Raw genomic sequence first — 26,376 nt, forward strand, 5'->3', positions numbered from 1 at the left:
TTTTTTAGCTGATGTTTGTCACTTTGGTACAGCCAGTCACTACTATATACACCCTTGGGCCTCTTCCCTGCACTTTTAAAAATCCATTTTCCTTATTTTTCCTTTTTCACCTTTTTGTTATTGCATGTATGTTGGAATATGATTAAGCCACTGCAGCACAACAGATGTCAGGCATGTATATTTTTTGTCAACATGTTAGAAATTGAACTAAGTGTATATTTACATGTGGATCAACTGGTGTCCTGTTCTTTGATTAAACCTTATCATGTTTTTATGTTTCTTACCCCTCTGAACTCCCCGCCCTTCCTTTTTACCATTCATGATTAAAAGTAGGCAGGTGTCTGATCTTAAGTATGTATATATTTTTTTTTCCGCAGTGATTCCGTCCCCTCTGCCCTTCCTCACTCCCGCCCAGATGAAGGTGGAGCCCCGGCTAGGGCCCCACACCGAAACGCGCGTTGGCGTTTTTTTTTTCCATCTGGCGATGACCTGTGTAATCTGGGATTGTTCCATCAATTACTCTCAGATCAATTACTGGCAATGACACTACTCTGGAGTTGTGTGCGTTGTGTGATGAGATGTGTATGCATGTTGGTATAAATGTTGTGGTTGGCGTGTGGGATGTTGTAATGTTATGCTTAAATAAGTCCCGTATGAAATGATAAATCACGATATGAAATTGTATGTATCTCTATGATGTTAAGAGCATTGAATAATTGCATTTACCCATGAATAAAAGAAACCTTTTCTAATTTTGTAACAATGTGTTGAGAATGGTTCCTGTGGGTTCAGAGGTGGTTACCTTAATACTATAGGACCTAGTTCTAGGCCTTAAATATTCTTTAGGCAGGTAATTCCTGTTATTTCTTGATTAATACCAAACGTGGAACATAGATTAGGACTAATGCTAGCAGCACATGAAGGGATTTAGCCTCTGCTCATGCAGGTGTTTCCGCCACAGTATCGTTGTTAAAACAGAGATACGGGTGGCCTGGCATTAGGAAACTGACCAGAAACTATGGGGCAGATGTATCAACATTCAATTTTGAGATTTCTAAATACCGATTTTTAAGGAATCGCTATGTAGAAATCGCAAAATTGAATATATGTAGAAAATCGCTATTTTTTAACGATTTCTTAATCTTCCTTATTTGCGAATTCGTAAATTGCGAATTTGCAATTAAGGAATAATTTCCCATGCATTTCTATAGGCCAGGAGGCCCATAGGAATGATTGTGAAATTAATCTCAATTTGTGATTCGCAATTTGCTAATCGCAAATTGAGAATAATTTCAAGGGTGCAGGGGTGTCTCAAGGACACCCTGCTGCACCCTTGAAATGTACATGTGTGTGCATATGGCGCACATACATGCCCTATGAGCATGTGTGTGCGTCACATGCCACCTTCAAAAATGCCAAATTGTGCATTTTTTAAAGAATTCGCAAATTACAATCAACTACAAGTTGGTGGTAATTTGCGATTTCTTAACCAAAAATCGCAATTCAAAAATGCTACATACATAGCATTTAAGGAATCTTAAAATTGCGATTCCTTAAATGCTATGGCAAAATAAGGAATCGCATTTTTTTGAGATTCCTTAATTTACGAATTTTTGATGCAAAACATGCAAATAGACCGTTTGCGATTCGCAAAGGCCGAAATTCTGCGAATTTCGGCCTTAGCGATTCACAAACGGCTTGATATATCTAGGCCTATGTTTTGGAATGTGAAATATGCCAAAAGATGAAAGTCTCTACCGTGAAACGTCCTGCGCAGACGCCCCTGTTAATCTCAGATAAACCATTAGCGTGTGTTTACCTGAACCAATGCAGTCCCTTACAAAGGAATGGTAACTATAAATATATCATGGTCGCAGTGGATTCATGCTCAAGGTTCCTTTGTATGTGGCCTCAGAGCTCGGTGGACACTCAAACTGTTAAAATAGATTTGTGAGTCTTTATCGGCACATACGCAATTGGCACACTACACTCTGACCAGGGCACTGCGTTTTGCTCTCGAGCTTACAAAGAAGCCATGGCCAGTTTGGGCGTAGTATTGCAGTATTCTTCTCCATTCCATCCTGAGGGAAATTCTGTTGTGGAAAGAAAAAACCGGAACATAAAGCAGTTTATAACAGCTAGGGTATTAGGTTCGGGTGATGGGTGGGTCAAACATCTTTATGGGGTCCATCGCTCATTAAACAATTTGCCGAGAAGTTCTCTAGGGGTGTCACTCCATATGAGGTCCTATTTGGGACTAGAATGCTGAGACTGGACCTTGATATGAAAGGCATAGTTTTGGAAAATAAAAAGTTTGAAATCAAAGATCGTTTGGCTGCTTTACAGGACTTAAATGAACTAAGATTGAAACAATGCAACATGTTCCTGAAGCCAACCACCACTGGGGAAAAACCAACCGTCCTAGCAAGGCCTGTCTGGACCCCAAAGCTTGGTGATCTAGTTTGATAAAAGATTGTGGACAAGAAGGAATTTGGGCCTTCTTACAGACAACCAGTACCTGTCCCGGCAATCCACGGAACAAGAACAGTACTTTGCCGCCCCTTGCTGGTAAAAAGATGTGTCCATCGCCCTGATCAAACCACAGTATGTGGCCGATACTAAGCAGTAGGCCAAGTGAACTCCGACAATGTAGCAGACGCACTCTGCTAGCTACAATCCAAGAGGTTCAAATTGAGAGACTCATCACCTTTGATGATTATACAGTGAGAAATGAAGGACTATGCAAGAAAGCTATTGAACTCGTCCCTCTTAATACCCAAATAACAGTTTGTCCTGATACACCTGTCTACAACGAAGTAACATGTGATCAACTGGTTCCAGCGATTTCAACGAATCCTGATGCAACTCCAACCATTGACAGAACTTCCTCTGGCTATTTCATTAACTTTGATACGTTTTCTGAGGATCCCAGCGAACCTGAAACTACACCAGCACAAAGAACTTTCAAAGAACGCGCAACAGACTTTTACCATCTCCTGAAAAAGACTTATCTGGTTTCACCATGGATTGAACAATGTATTGTTTCAGAAATATTCTTCTTTCTACTTTGGTTAGCTCTGGTAATAACTCTGGGTATGCTGATAAATGGGAGATATATTTAAATGGACACAGCAAGTAAAAGAGTGAACTTACTTCTCCAGCCACACAAATCATCCCATCGTGAAGCAAGGGACTTGTCAGCAGTGAACATCACAGCCATTCCTCTACCAGATGGTATAGTTTGGGACAGAACTGAATATGACATTTTTGGCCCGTCGGAACTTCTGAAGATTCTACACTTATTTAAAATTTCATTAAGTGACTTCATTACCTCTAGTACCTTTTCTGATGATTGGGAATTCAAGACTGTCAATAACATGATGTCTGATCTAGAAATGTCTGCAGTATTCACAAATCATGAATATTTAGAGGGTTCATCAGACTATTAAGAAATGTATTGTTATAACCATTATGGTCATCATTTCTTGCATAAAACTGCATCACCTAGAAATGTATTTATGTATAACTAATGGGAACATTGTCCTACTCCTCCAAAGGGTAGCTCAAAAACTTTTGCAAAGAAATGTCCATTTTTTTCAGGGTTCAACTTGTCAAATCCAGAAACTTTTTTCTTTAAAGATGTGAACAAGACAGGTACAAAAAGTATGTTAACAATACAAAACAGATTTATTCTGCAGCTTTATTGCCCAACAGTCAAGACAGGGTTTTGACTTTTGGAAAGACAACATTGAGACAAAAACTGTCTGGGGTACAAAAGATTGGCAGCTGCAGGGGGTAGACGCTTTGTTTAGAGCCTGTATCTTCTCTGAGCAAATTATGTTTTTGAATGACACTGTCCAACAAACGCCTTACCTTGGGATAGCCAAGATCAAAGACATGAACACTCCGTCCATACCTGCACCTGCAAGTAATAGCACTACACAGGGGGAGATCAACATACATAATATTTTGCATCACAACAGATCAGATCCAGATTGGAACAAATGGTTGCTCTGGCCCACAGACACAAACAACTGTCAAGATCGATTCCTGAACAAAACACAGGGTTTCACTATCAATAAGCCAACCCACGCTATGTTCAAAGACAGCATCCAGGGGTAGTAACAAAATACAGTGTAGGGAAACTTTGCCTTGATTGGCTACAGAAAGCTACACTAGAGGATGTGAAGCAACACTTATCTTTACTTAAAGAAGGCGCAGACCTTAGAGAATGCTTGCTACATCCAAGAAAACCGCATCAAAAACGTTTCATGTATGCCGGTATCTACGCTGCTTATAATGAAATATGGAAGGTTAACCAAGCAGAAACTGCAGAAAGAATACGAGAAATTGATTGAATGAATTTAGAGAAATCTCTCGCTGTAGTAGACAATGGGTTAACAACTCCAGGATATATTCATGGGACAGCATTGTATCTTCTGCCATAGACATTATGGAACAAGACTTGGTCATGCTGCAACATGGTCAGTGTCAGCTACGTTCTATCATGCTATTAGGCTGGACGCTACAAAACCTGCATGCAGGCTATGTGCCTTGGCGTTTAATCAACACTACGTCACTGTTTTCAGAATTCAATCTCACTGATAAACAGGTAAAACTGGCACAAAGGGGAGCAGACTATACGGTGCTGACCATTGAAAAACTGGAAAAATTACCATTCACGGTGGCTGACAAACAGCAACTGAGTGGATAATACATGCTAAATTTACTCTGCCTGTTACAACTTTCCATTTTCAATATTGCCTAAAACATATACCAGCAGGCAAATATGAAAGTGTAAAGATGAGGCGGAAGCAGGAATTAGTTGATGGAGATTTATTCATTCAGGAGGAAAGAGCCGTCCAGCTTGAGGGAAAGACAGAGCAGCTGCAACTGCCAAAACAGGGAACACTGGGGAGGAATGTTCAGTACATAGGAATCCAATGAATCCAATGGGTGACATCACAGCAGTACAGATCACCACACACCTCCCCCCTTTTATAAAAAAAACAATCTTGAGAACATAGAAAAGCAATAAGGAAAAGTAAATCAGATGAAATCACGATATTTGTTAGGCCTAATAGTTGCCCTAGAACTTTTCCTTAAACAATTACCAATATTAACATCCGAATCTTCAACTAAGCCATTACCAACATTGAAATTTGACGGGGAAGCAGTTGCACGGGAAGGATCTTTAGCAACCCGAGAAGTGCTCCACCAATTGCCATTAGACAGTTTGACAGCATTTTTGCGAACATCAACAACTTGTTGGGATTCAAGAAACTTTGAAAAACCTTTCTTGACTATGACAGGATTCTTGATTCTGACCCAGTCACCAGCGTGAATGTTGTGGGAAGACTTTTTTCCTGACTCCACATAGCAAGGCAGAGAACCAGAACCAGAAGATTTTTTATTGGCACACTCCCACACTTCTTATAAATCACAGCCACGGTGGAGACTTTTGACCATCCAAAAGGGGAAAGCTTGGGAGCAAGCTTTTCTTCCTCTCATCAATTCGAAAGGAGAAAAGCCCGTGGCAACATGGGGAGAAATCCGATAAGACCATATAAGATCTTTTACAGCTTGAAAGATACAGTTATTCGATCTGAAAGCAGCTTGCACACATTCAACAATAACTCTATTAAATCTCTCAGTTTTGCCATTGCTCTGGGGATGGTACAACGGAGTTCTGGTATGTTTAATACAGCAATTATTCAAGAAAACACCCATTTCCTTAGAAATGAATTGTACTCCGTTGTCGGTGAGAATTTCTTCCGGACAACCCTCCCTGAGAAAGATTCTGCTTAAACAATCGATAACACTCTTAGAGTTGGGAATATTGATGGGTTCAACTTCAACCCACCTGGAAAGATGATCAACAAGAACTAAAAAATATTTGGAAGTGTTGGGAAGGACATGGAATGGACCCAAAAAGTCCAGACCAATTTTTTGCCAAGCTCTAGCGGGAGGGGAAACAACAGAATCACAAACACCTTCTAAAATGAGAACTTTGTCACTAGTGTTGCAACGTGAACAAAGTTTGATGGTTTCGACAATCTGGTTGTCCATCCTTGGCCACCAAAAATTCGATCTGACATTTCTTTTGGTAATGGTGGCTCCTAGATGTCCATAATGTGCATCAGCAATACTTTTCTCTCTGTACACAGAAGGGGGAATGAATTTATCACCCCTAACAATTTTGCCATTTTCCAAAGAAAGTTCTGAATTAATTTTCCAATAAATTTGAAGTTCAGGAGAGAGGGATTTTTCTTTGGGCCAACCTTTTTGTATGAAAGAGATAACATCTTTGAGAATGGCATCATTTTCAACAGCCTTGATCCAATCACATTCAGCAAAAGAAATAGAACTTCGAGAAATATTGGCCACAAAACATTCCTCAATGTCAGTTTCACAATCATTTTCATCAGGTTCTTGACCTGGACAAACAGTCAGCCCGCTTGTTTTTACCACCCGGGATAAAGATGGCTTGGAAGTTGAATTCCAATAGTTTAGTGGAAAGTCTAGCCAATCGTGCAGTGGTGCGATTGGTGTTTCTGCCTGATAAGATATCAACAAGGGGACGATGGTCAGTTTGAAGAATGAACGGTCTACCCCATAAGTAAGACTTGAATTTCTCAACACTCCAAGCACAAGCAAGCAGTTCCTTCTCTATAACGGAATATTTTCTTTCAACAGGACGGAGAGTCCTGGAGGCAAATCCGACAGTAAATTCTTTACCATAGGCCACCTGAGAAAGAACAGCTCCTAAGCCATATTCGCAGGCATCAACAGTGACAAAAGTTTCTCTATTGCTATTAAAAGGTTGAAGAGCAGGAGCGTTGGTAATGTGCTCTTTAATGAGTTGAAAGCCGTTTTGACACTCCTCAGACCAGCTGAAGGTGGCACCCTTTTTCAATAAAAGTCTAAAACATTCAGTGGTCTTGGCATAGTCTCTCATGAATTTTGAATAAAACTCACAAAGGCCAAGGAAGGACAATAGCTGCTCTTTGTTGGAAGGAGCGGGAGCTTCAATGATGCTTTTCACTAGACCTGATCTTGGCTTGATGCCACTTTCAGAAATGGTATGACCAAGATATTCTACTTCTCTGGTTTTGAAAATACACTTACTCTTCTGTAAGGTCACACCTCTTTGTTCTAGAATACGAAAAACTTGGTCAATAACTTTATCATGTTCGCTCTCAGTTTGAGTGAAAATAAGAATGTCATCTTGGAAGACGACTACATTGGAGAGTTCCTCAAACATTTCGGACATGATACGCTGAAAAACAGCGGCGGCAGAAGCCAACCCGAAAGGGAGGCGACGAAATTGGAAAACACCATCAGGTGTTACGAAGGCAGTGAGGTGTCGTGAGAGAGGATGCAACTCAATCTGGTGGTAAGCCGCCTTTAGATCAAATTTTGAAAACCACGTAGATGACCCTACTCGTGCTATTAAGTCTTCAATACGAGGAAGGGGAAAGCCATCAACCCAGATAACCTGATTGAGACTGCGTAAATCCACACACATCCTAAGGTCACCAGACCTTTTTCTTGCAAGAACAATGGGAGAAAGCCATAATGTTGATTCTACTTTCTCGATAATTCCTTGTTCGCATAATGATTTTAAATGTTTGGATAGATCCTCTCTGATACTGAGTGGGACATTTCTGAGTTTGTGTTTAACTGGGGTAATGTCATCTTTGACTTTGATAAAGTGTTGAAAGTTAGTGATCTTACCCAGACGATCTTCAAAAACTTTTTTATATTTGTGTTCCCACAATTTGTCATTCATAATATTGCAAACAGGGGCAGAAGATGAAGACATAGAACAAGGAAGATTGCATTCTTCAATAAATACAGGATTAGGTAAACCAGGTTTGATGGTAATACTGAATTCTGCCTGGTGAATGAGACCTAGAACATTGATGCCTCGCTTGGCAACATAAACTTTCCCTTTAATAAATTTCCCAAAAATGGAAATTTCGGCCCAGAAATAACCTAAAAGGTTAATTCTACTTCCTTCAAAGGCTACAGAAAGAACATCAGGAGGAAGCAAATACTTGTCTTGCCAGAAGTGAGAATATTTTTCGTGTGAGACTATAGTGATGCGAGCACCGGTGTCAACAAGAAGTTGCACATGATGTTTTTCAATAATGGCATCAACTTCAGGATCAGGAACACGAAAGGTATGACTAACAACATCATTGTCTTTCACAACAACTACATATTCCTGATTGGTTACATCACACTCCGGATATTCAGTTGAATGTTCAATGGAATTTAAATCAGGGGAAGATTCATTCTCATTCATAACACAACGCACATTACCTCTTCTACCTCTCATGCAGACCTTAGAAAAATGGCCATTTTTGCCACATTGACTGCATTGTTGATTGACGGCAGGACAATTTTTGAAGTTAGAAACATGGTAAGAAGAACCGCATCTAAAGCAAAAAGTACTTTGACTGAATTGTCTATTGGGCATGAAAGGTCTCCTAGTACTGGTATTTCCCATTCTTCTAAAATAACCACGTGAATCACGAGGAACAAAATTAGAAGTCTTAACAGGAGTAGGAGTTTTAGTGGAAACTGCACTAGAAATGGAAGTATTAGAGAGAGAAACTTCTAATTGTTTGGAATCCTCCAAAGATGTTTCAATACTTTTAGCTATGTCAATAGCTTTATCAAGAAAAGGATCTTTGCAGGATAATAATTTCCCTTGAATTTGTTTACAAGAGCAACGAGCAACAAGTTGATCCCTAATAAGTTGAGAAGTGAAATTGTCAAATTCGCATTTAGAAGCAAGTATTTTCAAAGCAGTAACAAACGTATCAATGCTTTCTTCAGGTTTTTGAGCCCTGGTAAAGAATTTGTAACGATGTACAACCATATTTTTAGTTTTAACAAAATACTTGTCCAATTTGGCTATAGCTATGTCGAATTCATCAGGAGCTTCACCAGAGGGTGGAACATAAGGAGGAAGATGATCGAAAACATTCTGGCCTTCTACACCAAGATGGTAATACATTAAGCTCTTTTTCCTTTCTGCACGATACCTAAGACCGTCAATTGCACCTAAGTAGGCCATGAAAGATCTTAACCAAAGCTTCCATTCAAGGGGAGGATCTCCGGGAGTCTGAAGGAATGGAGCTGGAGGAGAAACACTTTGCATTATGATATTTTCTATTTTCCCTTAAAATTGAAAGGTTTAAATTCAAGAAACAACTTAAAACAAAAATGTAAATGTGAGAAAAAAAAATAAATGTAAACTGTGCCCAATAGAGTGCAGAAGCTGTGCACTTCAGCGTGATAAAGATGATGTGCACATTATTATGCAAAAGTAGTGTATTGATGCTGTTCAGCGTGTAGATACTGTGCACGTCAGCGTGCAGATGCTGTGCACATCAGCGTGCAGATGTTGTAGATGCTGTGCACGTCAGCGTGCAGATGCTGTGCACATCAGCGTGTAAATGTTGGTAGAAAGAGTAAAGACTGTGTGCATCAGATGCTGTGCTCATCAGTGTGCAAACGTTGGTAAAAATGGTAAAGGCTGTGCGCATCAGCGCGAAGTTGTAGTTTTACTTTTGTAGTGGGTATGAAAAAAAACTGAGCACATCAGCGTGAAGAGGAGTAAATGATTCAAAATGTGCTTAACCCAACGCTGTTTAAACTGTGCTTGAGCTGTGCACATCAGCGTAAATGAGTGAAGTAAGGTGCAGGAGGCTGAATCAGCGAAGGAAAAGGCTCAAAGGCTGATCAGCTATACACGGCAAGGAGAGACCTTTATGACGTGTTGCAGTTGAGAAACCCGGCAAAGACAATGAAAACTGGAATGCAGAAATTGAAGGCTTTATGACGTGAAGACGTGGGACGTCGAAGACAAGCAGTGAATGACACGCAGGAAGAGCGTCTAAGTTTCCATGGTGACAGGAATGCGTGCTGCGTGAAGACGCTGGATAGCTTGACGACGTTCGATGTGAAGATTCTACCACGTCATCATTCTGAGGCGCAGCCCGAGGGAGGAAGAGCAAACGGAGGGAGAGCACACAGCGTGGAGAAGACGAAGGTGGAGGTAGGAAAGTCTTTAAATCGTGGCAAAACGTGGTAGGAAAGTCTTGCGGGAGTCAGGTGGAAGCAGTGCGGGCTTGCGCAGAAAGTAAAGTAGATTGTACAAAACCGGGTGAAGCGCCGTTAGGAAACGCGCAAATGAGTTCAATTGGCAAAAATTGTAGCAGGGCCAATAAAAATGAAAGGAGTTCAGAGGCTGCGACGGCTCTTGCAGAAGGAATAATTAGTAAATGTACTCACATGGCCGTGAAGATCGTAGTAAGAGAAAAAAATCCTGAATTTCAAAATGTTTTCCTTAACGAAGTTGTTTTGAAACAGCAGCTGAAGAACCGCATCCCATCCTCCGTCGCCAATGTAAAGATGAGGCGGAAGCAGGAATTAGTTGATGGAGATTTATTCATTCAGGAGGAAAGAGCCGTCCAGCTTGAGGGAAAGACAGAGCAGCTGCAACTGCCAAAACAGGGAACACTGGGGAGGAATGTTCAGTACATAGGAATCCAATGAATCCAATGGGTGACATCACAGCAGTACAGATCACCACAGAAAGGTTGGGTTGAAAATACATCAAGACATCCTGGGATTTACCTTACACACACAGATGTTGGAGTGGGGGGGTGAAGTGTTTCTTTGCGGTACAAACATGAAAAAGCACTAAGCGGTTCTCTCCTATGTCAGTGTATTAATTTACACCGGTCCTGCGATGGTTCCACTACAAACCTATCCTGCTACCTGCAAGGTTCACCAGCTGCAGTGATTAATTCAATTTTTGGCCAACTTTCGAATTGAAGTTACATAATGTTGAATGATCACAGCTGCTGTGGCATGTTGCCAGGCATCGCATATGTAAAAACGGTTACATCTCGGGTCACTTGCAGTATGCAAGTCTTGTTCCCTCAGATCAAGACAGTCAGGGAGTCATCTTTATGCCCTTCAGTGAACATGTCTTCTATACGAATTGATGCTCTAGGCAGAATGAAAGCCATTCTTTTGCAACAAATAATGCCACTGACCTCGTCCAAAAAAACATTTGATCTACAAGTCGCAAGGACTTCAGCCAAGTTACAAGCCTTTTCAAATACAAACTACCCTATACATTTCTAAGAAATGTTGGAACGTATCTTAAACATGTCTGATTCGAGCTGTATTGTACATGTATTTAAGAACGTGTGTCCAGGACTGTTTGCCCCTTTTCAAGCAGTCCTCGTAATACTTCCCGACTTCATGCACTCTGTGTTTGGCGGACTGCCACTACTTTTACTACTCATTGCAGGGATCCTGTTTTTTCTCCTACTGCTACGATACAGCAAGCCAAATCACCAGCATCACTCCAAGCACCATAGAGAGAGATCTATTGGAGATGAAGTGTCGTGAGCGCATCGTCCAAATATTAGGTTTACCTCGTCTACGAGAATTAAATTCCACATGGTTTCTGTCATTCAGAGCAATCTGGCAAGATTGCCTCTTAGTTGTTCTACGCTGCCTGCTTTGCGGTGAAGAATGCATGCTAGACATCTGTGTAACACTCCCATCAGTCATGCCAACGGATATTGATACTCTGCTGGACCCGGTAACGGCCCATGCTCTGTGTTGTCCCCAGTGGCTACCAATCCTGATGACAGCATTCATTGAGATCTCACAGACGCAAATTGCTACAGCTGAGGTACGAGAGGAAACAACAGGAGCGCAGGTAACATCCAATACGAACATTGCTGATGCGACCAATGCTGACGGCGATGCTTCACATCTATATATGGTTAGTCTTCTAAATTAGGTAATCCAACTTTCACCTACAACGGTGGATGATTTTTTGTCTACAGGATTAGAAGATTTCATGTTTTCTCCATCCCCCATACACTGGCTTTTGATTCAGCACACAGTGTACCGGGAAGACTCCTTTTTCAAAACAAAGACTAAACTTGGAATTTTTTCCTACGATTAATTTTTTTTTTTCAAAATTTGAATTTTTCTTTCCATGGCACAAGTAATCTGATTACAGTAGAACTATTCGTAGAGGACAGAATTCTTTGAAACATTTTCAGAGACAATATGTCACCTTGTCAATAACAATTGTTTCATGTAACTTGACATGAAATGGTTTCAGCTTTTTTCTTCTGTATTTACGAGCCATTTCATGTGTATATCTTTTATGGTCATTCATTTAGCTTTTGCTGTAAATATATGCTTGGAAGGAAACATTGCTTTAATATGTACAGCACCATTGCATAGCAACAATGTTTAATGCATTTCTTACAATGTATTTTAGACATGTTTTTAGCAATCCATGTGTAGCTATATTTTAGATATGTTTAGCATGTTTGGAATTTAGTAATGTCGTTCATACGAAAGTGGAGTGGGTGTTGTGTGTTGATTTAGATACCGTATATAGGTTTCCCGATTTATGCCCTTATATAGGCACAATTCACATTGCCCTTATTTAGGCATAGAAATTCTACCCTTATTTAGGCATTATCCATGCTAACCAAATCCAGGCATGGCCACCTACATCTGTCCATCAACGTCACATTGACTTTTTGGAAAACCAGACTCTTAAGCCTTTAGGACTTCCCCTTAGTTGGATTATTAATTTCTCCAAGAACTCATTTGTTATGCATGAACATCTATTCCTTAGGGGTTAATTCATGACGTTCTTCTGCCCAACTTTTATGTCAATACTGGCATTCCTAAACACATTCAACGTATAAATATACCTTTACTTGCCATGGCAAACCATGGTTCGGCTGCATACTTGCGCGACACGGCTCGCCACGGCAAGTTCGGAAGGAAGTCGAGTCCCCGCCTGACGCACTGACCAGACGCTATCATCTTCCTCGCAGAGAATCCAGCTCTAGTGTTTCTGACTCCTCTTGCTGGGTGTTAGAGATCGAGACCCGGAAAGAGATTCCAACCTCTCTTAGTCTAAGGTATGGAGCGGACTAGAACGTAGAGGGACTTTTGGCAAATCTTGGCAACACCAATCTAAATTATAAGCTAAACTAGACTATAGACAAACAGCACCTACTTCTTACCTCATACTACACTTAGGTTAGGTACACTGGAGTAGAACTAGCTAGAAGCACCAGATGAGTATTCACATTTTAACCTGTGTTATTTATGTATGTATTTTTATGAATATATGTCATATCTACAAACTATGCTATTGCAGTATTATTTCATCTTACTGCTAACGCTGTACATATTATACGTCTCATTCTGTCTTACGATTGTAGCAGTTCATATCTCTTGCATGAGAAATAAGACTGTTCAATAAACCCTTTTTATTTAAACGCCCGTCTACATATTTCTGTGTAAACTCTGTAGAAACGAAGCATGCACGATTGACTGAGTGAACCTGTTATCTATTGTTTCCACGATTCTGAGACTGTTCCGATTCTAAGGGAAACAAAGTTGTCATGTTTATGCAGTTGTCAGAAACAAATCCCTTCTTGTTTATTTGAGACGTTTCTAGTGACCTCTGAGTTAGCTGGCACACACAAGTAATTAAGTTTAATGTACTCGATAGAGACATACTTACCTCAGTCCTATGTCAAAACTATAGTGTATATTATTCCAATGCGCAGAGCCTATCAGGGATAATGGAACTACACTACAGTAAGGGAGGCACAACAAGGAGAAATATCTTTATTTCCCCTCATTTTCCCTTTTTCTATGTGTGCTGCATTGTGCAGCACACATAGAAAGAGGAAAAAGCCCCTTGTGAATATTTTTGTACAGGAAGGTTTCCTTTCCAGTACAAAAATAATCATCCCTGCAAATCAGGAACCCTTGCACCATGGTGCAAAGGTGCCTGTGTTGGCGCACGGCAGCCCATTGTGTGCCAGCACAGGGGAAAAGGACAGGAATGCGCCATATCTGATAGATATGGTGCATTCCTGCCATTTTCTTTTGCCGTGGAGCAGCACATCAGGAAGACCTGCTGGCGTGCCTTATAGCAACATTTCATAAATGAGGCCTTGAGTCTGTTTCAAGGGGGCTTAGCAATGGCTATCCACTTGTATCAGCACCACTGATAATTTTCAAGGCATTTGGCACCATGTAAAAGTTGCACTGCTCTCCATAGAGAAACTACATGCAGCTGCCAACAGCCTGGAAATGTACCAAAGTAAAGGAATGGCTCCAACCTAGCGGTCTCAGCATTGGGCTCAGTGCCACTGACAATGGCAAGAATAATGTCAAAGATATGGTTGATGAAGCATAATTCAGAGTCTTATGTTTAGTTCGTTGCAGCAACCTAGTTGTGTAGGGCTTCCTCAGAAATGAAGGTGTGGTCAACAATATACTGACCATCTGTCACAGGAGTTGCAATCATTTCAGCAGCTCCTTCAAAGCCCAGAAGCAGTTGAGGATCATTCAGTATGCTAATAGAGTCTCTGTAAGAGGCCTCATACAGAAATTCCCTAACGGTTGGAACTCCCCATTCTGTGTTCCGCCTGGATTTAAGTGCGGCTTTCCATTCTTTTGGATAGAATGGAGGCTTTAGGCATTGCTGGCATTGCCTTGAAGTGGTTATCTTCTTTTCTGAAAGATCGAATATTTCAGGTCTCATCAGCAAATAACACCTCTACGACCCTAACACTGTCCTCGGGGGTTCCTCAGGGATCCATACTGAGCCCTTTGCTTTTTAACATTTACCTTTGTCCCTTGATGAAAATGATTGAAGAGTCTGGTCTCACCGTACTTTCGAACGTGGATGACTATCGGATTATTTTCTCATTATCAGATGCTCAAAACAAAGATTCTTCCCCACTCAGAAAAGGCCTGCTCAACGTCGCCCTCTGGATGAGCATAAATGCCATTAAACTCAATGGCAATAAAACCAAAGTCCTGTTCCTATGAAATAACCCAGAACTTTGGGGAGTTAACCAATGGCCCATCATACTGGGGCCTCTACCCGCGCCAGCTGATAACGTTAAGAATCTCAGTTTCATCATTGACGAGAATCTCTCCCTGAAACTGCAGGTCACCAAGCTTCCTGGAATACTGTGCTGCAGGCCTTCGTAAGGTCCATATTGGACTATCGGAATGTACTGTGTCTGGGCGCTGATAAATCCTTGATTCATCGCTTACAGATTATCCAGAATGCTGCCGCCCGCCATCTTTTCTGGCTACAGAGATATGCTTCCATCTCTCCCATACTCCACAAATTGTACTGGCTGAAGGTTGAGAAATGTAAGGCCTTATGTTACATGTTTCGAACTAGACATGGTCTCGCCCCCTCTTATATCCAAGATCTGGAGTCCCCGATTGCTGAGATCAGCTAACCTTGTCTTGTTTACCACACCCAGGTTTTGTAGAGCCCGTATTAAGGGGCGCTCTTTCTCCTTTTTAGGACCAAAACGCTGAAATTCACTTCCGGTAGCTCTCAGAAACTGTGACTCACTGCTCACCTTTTGTAAGAACCAAAAACTATGCTCTTCAACCACACTGACTGAGCCATTGCCACCTGGCAGTTCACTGTGTCTCTTGCTACTGTCTGCCTCTAGTGCAGAGAGAGCCTTTTGGGTAGATGCGCGCTCTGCGCTCTATAAATTTCTTAAATAAATAAATATTCTTCAACAAGGGAAGTAAGCATGGAGGATTGTACAATGAGGCAACTTATCCCATTGTTGCACATTCTACAAGACTATTTGCTAAAGTTACATCTGAGATCTGATTGGCTGCCAACACCTCAACCAGGAAGTGCTGGCGGTCATCTTGGGACTAGGATAAGCTTTAGTTTTTTCAGTGAAATTCTAGTTTTTTTTAATTGTAAAGTATTATATAATTACTATATGCTAATCCAACCACTGCCACCCACAGTTGTTGGCTGTGAGTGCCCAGGGGGGTTGGCCACAAGACCCTGGCAGGACCCAAGGCCCTGCAGCCAACCACTGCATGTGTCCCACTCCACATTGCATACGGAGTGGCCAGGCCCTGTAGCTGTCTACCCCGCATACAGCTGACACGAGGCACAAACTTTGATTGTATGCAGCAGGGGTTGGCCACAAGGCCTGGCTTGTGGCCAGTCCCTGGGGCCAACCTCCCAAAGGTAGCCAATCCATGGCCCCCCTTACCGGGCCAATTTTGGCAACAGAGACCTCAGCCCCCTAAGCCCAACTTTATATCTATATGGGAGGGGGGCAAGCAGCGCTCCTCCCTGGGTCGACTTCAGTCCTGGGGACCCCATCTCCTGAGGCCTGGATATATTCTTAAGTGATAGGGGGCACGCAGCTCCCCTCTTAAGGATGAATTTGGCCCATGGCACCCTATCCTGTTCCGGTCAAAATGGCTAAGAATCCGGGTGTCCTCTTTGACGAGGGCCTGTCTTTTGACACCCAGGTGAACTGAACAGTCAGTACCTGCTTTTACAGCCTTAAAATTTTGAAGACAGTTCTGCTGTTTATCCCTTTGGAGCTACATCAGTCCACCACCATTGCAGTAGCCACCTCCCGGTTAGACTACTGCAATGCTTTGTACCTTAATATCAGCAGAAGTTCCCTGAAGAAACTCCAGGTGGTGCAAAACACAGTGGCAAGGCTGGTCCTTAACATCCCGAAACACCATTCCGCCAGTGAAGGTATCAGTGCCTTGCACTGGCTTCCCATCAGGAAGCGCATCTTTTTCAAGGCTCTGAACTTGGTGTACAAAGCAATGCATAGCAAAGGCTCACCACACCTAAAAACCATGTTTCAGTGGTACACTCCAAGGCGAGCCTTGAGCTCCTCCACTCATAAGAAACTTGTCTCTCCCAGATTTCACAGGTCCAAATGGGGTGGCCGCTCATTCTCTGCGGCAGCTGCTAAACTCTGGAACTCCCTGCCCCCTTATATTACCACAGTTGACTTGCTTCCAGTCTTCAGGAAACTTCGGAAGACTTGTTTCTTTGCCTCTTAGCTGGCTGCTGCTAGCCTCACTTCTGCTCGCCTAGCGCCTGGACACCTTCTTGTTTAGTGGGTTCTATAAATACTATCCTATCCTATCCTATCCTCTAGGCCTGGGCCAATTTTGGCCCAGGGGCCCCATCCCCCGAGTCCTGGCCCAACTAAGGGTGGATACCCTGGTGCCCACCAAGGGCACATATCATACCTTTGATGGTAGTCACTCGGGGAGAAGTAAGCCCCCAGCTGGCTCTCTGCATACTGTGAAAGCTGCATTGATCCTGCCTGCAGAGACAGCTACAAATGCTGCTCCCTGTGTGCTCAAGCAATTTTCAGACATGTTTCCCTATCCGCATCAGTGTGGGCAGGGAAACAGATATGAAGGCTGCTCCCAGCTGGCGGGAGCATTATTAAAGCTCCTGCCAGCATGGAGCAGACTTCATACTTGACGGGAGCTTTGAAATAGCTCCAGCCAAGCAAGTGCAAGCACAGGTTTCCCTGCCCGCGTTAGTGCATGCTGGGAAACAACTATGTCCTGGGAGTGATGAGTCTGGTCAGTGAGCTAAAAATAGTGTGTAATAAGGTCCACTACTTATATTAATTCAAAGGTGGTGGATAAATTGTAAATGAAAGTTCTAACTATAACTTTAGAATTTTGAAAGTTTGTGTTAGGAAAATAAATGTTTCATTGATATTGTTATTAAGAAAAAAAATTGTATATATAGGTATGTGGATCCTCCAAGGATCCGACAGTCCCCGTGCTGAAATCTCATTGGCTGCCAACACTTCAAACCAGAAAATGTTGGCAGTCATTGTGGCACTTGGCTTCAGACAACATAAAACATAAAAAAGTGAAGGTGTAGGGTGGATATACCCTGACACCCTAGGCCAATTGGGACCCTGCCAGGGCAAAAAAATCATTTTTTGGTGGGATCCACGCTATAGATGCGCTCCTGCTCAATTGATTTTAAAAGAAACACCAGCTCTGATAAAGGAGGGGCACTCATGGGTTCCCTCTTGTGCCCCAGGGACCACCACCTCCCTGGGGCTAATGCGAAATAAATCAGGGACCTCATGGACTGCCCCATTCCTCTGGGACTGCCTCCCCGATGAGGCTATTTTCTTTGTAATGTGGGCACATGCATCCCCTTGGGCCTCGAAGAGCACCACCTCCCGGGGGCCAAATTGAAGTTCTTAAATGGGTACAGCCACCTCCCCGGTGTAGGCCCTACTACTTCAAAGGAGAGGGGCGACTCACCCACACTCTGGGAGCCATAAATAGCCCTGGGGACTGCCACTCCAGAGGTCTGATTCCTGCTATGTCCGGGGTGCCCAACCGACATATCTTTTTGCTATGGTTTGGCAGGTTCTTTAACTACTCCAGCTAGGCCATAGCAAACACTCTGCTTTTAGCAAGGGAGAGCAGAGAAATGCTCACACTTGCTTGAAGCGGAGCATTTGTCTGTTTCCATGCCTGCTGTCAAGCGAACAGTGAAATAGACAAATTGCTTTCACACACAGGAAGCTGCACGTTTACCAGTTCCCTCTGTGTTAAAGCAATGGTGTCTCCTGCAGGAGGGGGGAACTGCCAGGAACATCAGGGGCATTCAGGCTCCCTGCACTCCCAGTGCAAACTGCATGCCCTCGGGCACCCAGCAAACCATGGCCAGGCCCCAGGTGATGGGGTCCACAGGGCTGAAATCAGCCCCGTGAGACAGCCGTGTGGCCCCTCTCCCCATTGCAAAAAAGGCAGGGCCCTGGGGGATGGGTTTTTCCTCCCCATGGTATAATGCAGGGTGGGATTCTGAAGACCACGTCGGAGGCTCCACCCCCTTTCTAAAACACTCTGCAAATGCGCATCCTGGTGCGCTACTGTTTGGGGGATGAAGTCCCCATGGATACTAAGGGTCGTTGGGGCAAAAAACTGCTACTCTTGTGACAAGTAAGTCCCCCAAAGCCTGATTGTTCAGACAACATTGGAGGCTCCACCCCCTTTCTCAACCACTCTGCAAAGGGGACTTCTGGTACACTACTGGTTCGGGGATGAAGTCCTCTTGGCTGCTGAGGGTCATTGGGTCCAAAAAACCCTATTGTCGCCATAAGTAAGTCCCCCATAGCCACATTGATGAAACATCATCAGAAGCCTCATTCCCTTTCTCAACTGCTCTGCAAAGGGGCATCCTGTTGCCCTATTGGTTGGGGGATGAAGTTCACTTGGCTGCTGAGGGTCGTTGAGGGCAAAGAACCCCAATTGTTGTGACAAGTAATTCCCCAACAGCTGATAGCTGAGAAGTAATCAGAGGCCCATCCCCTTTCTCAACCATTCTGAAGAGGGGCCTCCTGGTGCACTACTAGTTGGGGGATGAAGTCTCCTTGGCTGCCGAGGGTCGGTGGGGGCAAAACCCCTATTGTTGCTACAAATAATTCCACCACAGTGGGACTGCTGAGACGTTGTCGAAGGCCCCATCCCTTTTCCCAACCACTCTGTAAAGGAGCCTCCTAGAGTACTCTTGGTTGGGGAATTAAGTCCCACTGGCTGCTGAGGGTCTTGGGGTGGCCAAGAACCCCTATTTTAACCACAAGTAAGTCTCCCAAAGCCAGATTGCTGAGACTTTGTCTGAGGCCCTGCCCCCTTTCTCAACCACTCTGCACAGTGGCCTGCCGGTGTACTACAGGTAGGGGATGAGGTCCTCTTGGCTGCCGAGGGTCGATGGGGGCCATGAACCCCTATTGTCAAAACAATAAGTCCCCCACAGAGGGATTGCTGAGACGTGCTCAAAGGCCTCGCCTCTTTTCTCAAACACTCTGCACAGGAGCCTCCTGGCGCACTACTGGTGGGCTGATATAGTCCTCCTGGCTGCTGAGAGTCGTTGGGGGCCAAGAACCCCTATAATTGTGGCAAGTAAGTTCCCCACAGCTGGATTGCTAAAATGTCTTCAGGGATCCTGCCTCTCTTTCTCAACCACTCGGCACAAGGACCTCCTGGTGCAATACTGATTGAGGGAGGATGTCCCTTTGGCTGCTGTGGGACGTTGGGAGCCAAGAAACCCTATTTTTGCCACAAGTATGTTCCGCACAGCTGGATTTCTGAGACATCTTTGGAGACCTCAATCCCTTTCTCAACCACTCTGCAAAGGGCCCAGGCCTCCTGGTGTACAACAGGTTGCAGCCATAGTCGCTCGTGCTCGATCACGCTCACCTATGGCAGAAAAACAATAAGAAACCTTATGGAGGACCAAGTTTACCAGTAATGCTACATTTTTTGCATAACACAGAGTTGCCGAACTCCTTGACCGGAGTGGACATTTTTGTCCAGGTCTACTTACCATTCACAGACCCACTCAGACTCATGTACCCACTCAGACACTTACGGACCCACCCACAGACCCACTCTGAGAATCACACAACCACCGATAGACCCACTCAGACATTCAAACACCCACTCACTCATCCACTACCCTACTTATTCAGCCATTCACACACCCACTCTCAAAGGTTAAAGGTTACAATTAGGAAATAAAATGTAGAAAACTGTCAAAACTCAGGTTACAGAGACGTTCAATTTAGGAACTAGAATTTAAAAAACCTTAGAAATTTAGTGTAAAAAACAAAGGTTACAGGGACGTTAAAGTTAGGCTCAGATTTCACTAAACAAAACCAGAGAAATTCAGCATTTAGTTACCTGAGCTAACTATAACTTACTTCCCAGCGATGCACTGCTTATGACCTCACATATTACATCATTCATGACATGGTTAATGACATCACTCCTGAAATCACTGATGACACCTCAAATGTCATCACTGATGATATCACTTATTATACCATCCACAGAACCACTCACACCCCTTTACAACCTCTCATACATCTACTCAAATACCCACACAACCACTCACATACCCATAAAAGTACCCTCAAAACTACTCACTCCTCTATAGAGCCACTCACATCCCACTCAATGACTCATGCAACCACTTATACAAAAAATCACTCACCCATACAGCCACTCCAACAACCAGTCACTCACCCTCACAGCCACTCAACACAGCCATTCACTCAACCATACAAGCCCTCACACACTCACCCACATAATCACAAACATACCCATTCACACATCTATACGAGCACTCCCATATCCGCTCACTCACCCATATAACCATTCAGATACTCACTCTCCAGTACAACCACTCACACACAAACTCACTTACCCAAACTAGGCTTCCCCTAGTTCCTGTGTCCAGTCCTGAAATGACTGGCACTCACGTGCCAGAGGCTCCTCAGACCCTTCCCAGCCTCCCTCGTCGTCCATCTCCTGGTATTCAGGGGTAAAGGATGAGGCATAAAATTACCCACAAAACCACTCACTCCTCCATAGAGCCACTCACATCCCACTCAATCACTCATGCAACCACTTATACAACCAATCACTCACCCATACAGCCACTCCAACAACCAGTCACTCACCCTCACAGCCACTCAACACAGCCATTCACTCAACCATACAAGCCCTCACGCACTCACCCACATAATCACAAACATACCCATTCACACATCTATACGAGCACTCCCATATCTGCTCACTCACCCATGTAGCCATTCAGATACTCACTCTCCAGTACAACCACTCACACACAAACTCACTTACCCAAACACCCACTCAAACAGCCACTCACTTACCCAAATACTCACTTACACACCCATTAACTCAATCATAGAGCCATTCAGACACCACTCGCTCACCCGTACAGCCACTTGCACACCCACCCATACAGCCACTGACACAGCCCCACACTCACCCATACAGCCACGAGACACCCATACAGCCACTCACACACCCATATAGCCACTCTCACAGCTACTCACTCACCTGCACAGCTATTCACACACCCACTTATACAACCTTACAGTCACTCAGAAGACCCACTCACATGCCCATACCACCACTCACAAACCCCCTGGCACACCCATAAAACCAGTGACACACCCACTCACACACCCACACAGCAACTCAGACACCCACGCACACACCCATATAACAGCCAAACACCCACAGGGCTAATCAGAAACCCACTCACTCACCCATACAGTCACTCATTCATGCACTCACAAACCCATACAGCCACTCAGACACCCACTCAAATACTGATACAGACAGTCACGCAGCCACTGAGATCACATATGCAAGAAATAGCATCACTCGTTAGCAGTACAACTAATAAATTGATTTACCTTTTGTGGTAGGCTAGTATATATGGTTGACATTCATAAACTCTTAGAAAACCTTACTTGAAGATGTTATCAATCAATCAATCAGGGGTTTGTTAAGAGCGACTACTCACCCGTAAGGGTCTCAAGGCGCTAGGGGTAGGGGGATGCAGGTTCCATTCCATCAAGGAGGGGGTCTGTTAAAGAGCCAGGTTTTGAGGTTTCTTGAGAAGATGGGGAGCGATGTTGTCTGTCTGAGGTGGAGCAGAAGGGTGTTCCATGCTTTGACTGCGAAGAAGGTGAAGGAGCGGCCTCCCGATCTGGTCTTTCTGGTGCGGGGTACCACGGCGTAGGAGAGCTGGGCTGATTGAAGGGTCCTTTGGGGTGTGTGGAATTTGAGTCGGCTGTTCAGGTATGCTGGTCCGGTGCGGTGGAGGGCCTAGTTTGCCTGGGTGAGTATTTTGAAGGTGATTCTCGCCTCGACAGGGAGCCAGTGGAGTGTGCGCAGGTGCTGGGCGATGTGGCAGTGTTTTGGCAGGTTGAGGACCAGTCTTGCGGCAGCGTTCTGGATGTTCTGTAGCTTGCAGATGAGGTTTTTGTTTATTCTGTCGTAGAGTGTGTTGCCGTAGTCGAGTCTGATGGTGGCCAGGGCGTGAGTGACTGTCTTTTGATGTTCGAGGGAGATCCATTTGAAGGTCTTAAGAAGGAGGCAGAGGGTGTGGAAGCAGGAAGATGAGACAGAATTGATCTGGTGGTCCAATTTAGGCTCGGAGTCCATGATAATTCTCAGGTTGCGTGTGTGGTCGGTGGGGGTTGGTGGGTTTTCGAGGGCCGGGGGCCACAAGGTGTTGCTCCAGGCATCGGGGTTTTGGCCCATGATGAGTACTTTTGTTTTGTTGGTGTTTAGCTGTATGAAACAGTTTTTAATCCATTTAGGGATGGCTTCCATGCCTTCTTGAAAGTTTTGTCTGGCGGTGTTGGGTTTGTTGGATAGGGAGAGGATGAGTTGGGTGTCATCTGCATATGACACAATGTTGAGTCCGTAGGTTCTGACAATGGTGACGAGTGGAGTCATGTAGATGTTGAAGAACGTCGGGCTGAGGGAGGAGCCCTGGGGGACTCTGCAGGTGGTAGGTATAGGGTCTGAGAGGAAAGGGGGGAGTCTGACCCGCTGCGTTCTGCCGGAGAGGAAAGAGTAGATCCAGTCGAGGGCCTTGTCCTGGATTCCTGCGTTGGTGAGTCTCCATATTAGGGTGCGGTGGGAGACTGAGTTGAACGCCGCTGAGCGGTCGGGAGGATGAGGAATGCTGTTTCTCCTTTGTCCAGTAGGTTGTGGATGTCATCTGTTGCGGGGAGGAAGTCGGTTTCCATACTGTGTTTTTTTTCTGAAGCCAGATTGGGAGGAGTCGAGGATTTTGTGTTGTTCGATGAATGTGGCGAGTTGGCTGTTGATGGCTTTCTCAATGACTTTAGCAGGGAACAGGAGCAGGGAGATGGGTCTGTAGTTTTTGAGGTCAGTGGGGTTCGCTGAGGGTTTCTTTAGGAGGGGGTTGACTTTGGTGTGTTTCCAGTCATCGGGGAACAAGGCGGTCACCCGGGAGCAGTTGATGGTGTGGCGCAGCATGGGTGCGATGGTGTCGGTGGCTCTGTTGAAGATGTGATGGGGACAGGGGTTCTTTGGGGTCCCTGAGTGGATTGACTTCAGTGTCTTCAGTGTGTCTTCGGTGGTGAGGGTTGTTCATTTGTCAATCGCTGGTTTCCAGGTGTTGGGGGGGTTATCAGTGATGTCATTTGAGATGCCTTTAGTGATTTCATCAGTTATGTCACTGACCATGTCATGAGTTATTTAATATGTGAGGTCATAAGCAGTGCATTGCAGGGCGTAAGTTATAGTTAGCTCAGACAACTACAACTGCTGGATTTCACTAGTTTTGTATGAGTGAAATGTGAGTCTAACTTTAATCTCCCTGTAACCTTGGGGTTTTTTCCGTGAATATATATGCATGTATTACCATCTAGCAGTCACCAGTATATAATTATAGGGCTATCCGTCAAGCTGGGTCTGACAAACAGGGGGTGCCCGAAAAAGTGTATTTCCCATTTTAATTCCCATAAGGGCTTTCAACATGACTACAGTCTGAACCGCTGGAGAGAATTACAGAAAAATTGGAAGAAAGCTAGCTTTTGGTCCGCAGACTGCACATTTTGTTATTTGGAGTAAATCCATTCACTAGCTGTTGAAAAATGTAAGGAAATTCAAATTTGTATAATTGTGATAGCGGATAATTCACAGAGAATTTGCAATGAATCGTGAATGAGTGTGCCAATGAGAATGTTGCGATTGGTTGGCCACAACCCGAGCAGAGAGTTGTGACTGCCAATTTAGTGTATCCGCATAGTCCCCGTGGCTAAAATCAAATGGCACAACTTGGTATAAGGGATCCTGACCCCATGGGAGATATGTAAGGATCTTTCAGGAACTCCACAAGTCCACAATATTTCACAAACAAAGAATTTTAGCAAGAGATTCAGGAATTTGTCACAACTACCATGTAACATTGTGGCAAATTCACAAATATCAGCAAAACAAAAACCATCACAGACCCACTCTGACAATGATGCACCCACTCAAATATACACTCAGAGAGTAATCAACCCAGGCACAGATTCATGCATCCACTCACAGATACACTGATACACAGGTGCACCAACCACAGACCCATTCAGGTACTCATGCACCCACTTGCAGATGCACTCAGAGACTCAAGCACGTACTCACTGAGGCACTCAGAGACTAATGCACCCACTCACTGATATTTATTTATTTATTTATTTCGATTTATATAGCGCGTTATAACCCGGGGTCTCTAAGCGCTTTGTCAGGTACGCACAACAGACATTCAGGGGGCCATTCGAGAGTTTACAGCCCCATCCAGGCTTGTTGGAAGAGCACAGTTTTTAACTTCTTCCGAAAGCACAGCAGGTTGGTTTCTTTCCGTAATTCCACTGGTAGCTTGTTCCAGGCTGCTGGAAGGGTAATAGAGATAGCGCGGCCACCAACTGTGGCCAGCCTAAAACGTGGTTGGGTGAGGAGAGTAGCTTCCGACGATCTTAACATCCTACCAGGCCTATCGGAAGTCAGGCGGGCCTTCAGATACCCTGGCGCCTTTCCGTATAAGGATTTGTGTGCAATGCAGAGCCCTTTAAACAATACCCTCTGCCTCACTGGCAGCCAGTGCAGCTCACGCATGAGGGGGGATGCATGCGTATTCCTCGGTTTCTTAAAGATGAGCCTTGCAGCGTCATTCATGACAACTTACAACTTGTTCAGAAGTTTTTGAGGCAGGCCTATATATAGCGAATTGCCATAATCCAGCCTCGCTAAGATCATAGCAGAGACCGCACGCCTCAAAGTTGAGAAGGACAATAATGAAGAGATTTTTCTTAGTTGTCGGAGAAGGCCAACACAGGTTCCCACCACCGCCGTGACTTGTTTCTGCATGGATAGCTTGCCATCCACATGGATACCCAGGCTTTTTACTACCACCGCTGGTTCTGGGGGTGTCCCTAGTTCTCTTGGCCAGAAGCCATCATTCCAAGGGTTGCCCGCAACAGTGATTGGCAACACCTCGGTCTTGTCAGGATTGATTTTTAGCGAACTCATGGACATCCAATTGGCTGTACGCTTAAGAATATTTTGTAATCTCGCAAACGCCCCTGGCTCGTCCTCCATTTGGATGACAATTTGGGTGTCGTCAGCGTAATTGTAAACCTGGCAATCCATCTGATTAAGCAGTGAGATCAGAGGCTGTAAATAGATGTTGAATTAAAGGGGTGAAAGGGCGGACCCCTGCGGCACTCCACAGGTAATCGATGTTGTAGTGGAGAACAGGTCTCCGAGCTGTACTCTCTGCATCCTCCCTTGCAAGAAGGAAGCGAACCAGGCATGTGCTGTGCCCTGAATGCCGAATTCCCTCAACCGCGACAAAAGTTGTTTATGACAAACGGTATCAAATGCCGCGGAGAGGTCTAACAGCACCAGGGCACCTGGAATTTTTCTATCTGCCCTGTTCCTCAGCTCATCCAGAATGGATAGCATCACTAGCTCCGTGCTATGATTAGCACGAAACCCAGCCTGATTCGGTTCCAACAAGGCATTCCTCTCCAGATGGTCAGCAAGATCAGAAAGTACATGTTGCTCTACTACTTTGGCCAGGAATGGTATTTG

Source organism: Lissotriton helveticus, chromosome 2_1, assembly GCF_964261635.1.
Source record: "Lissotriton helveticus chromosome 2_1, aLisHel1.1, whole genome shotgun sequence".
NCBI lineage: Eukaryota > Metazoa > Chordata > Amphibia > Caudata > Salamandridae > Lissotriton > Lissotriton helveticus.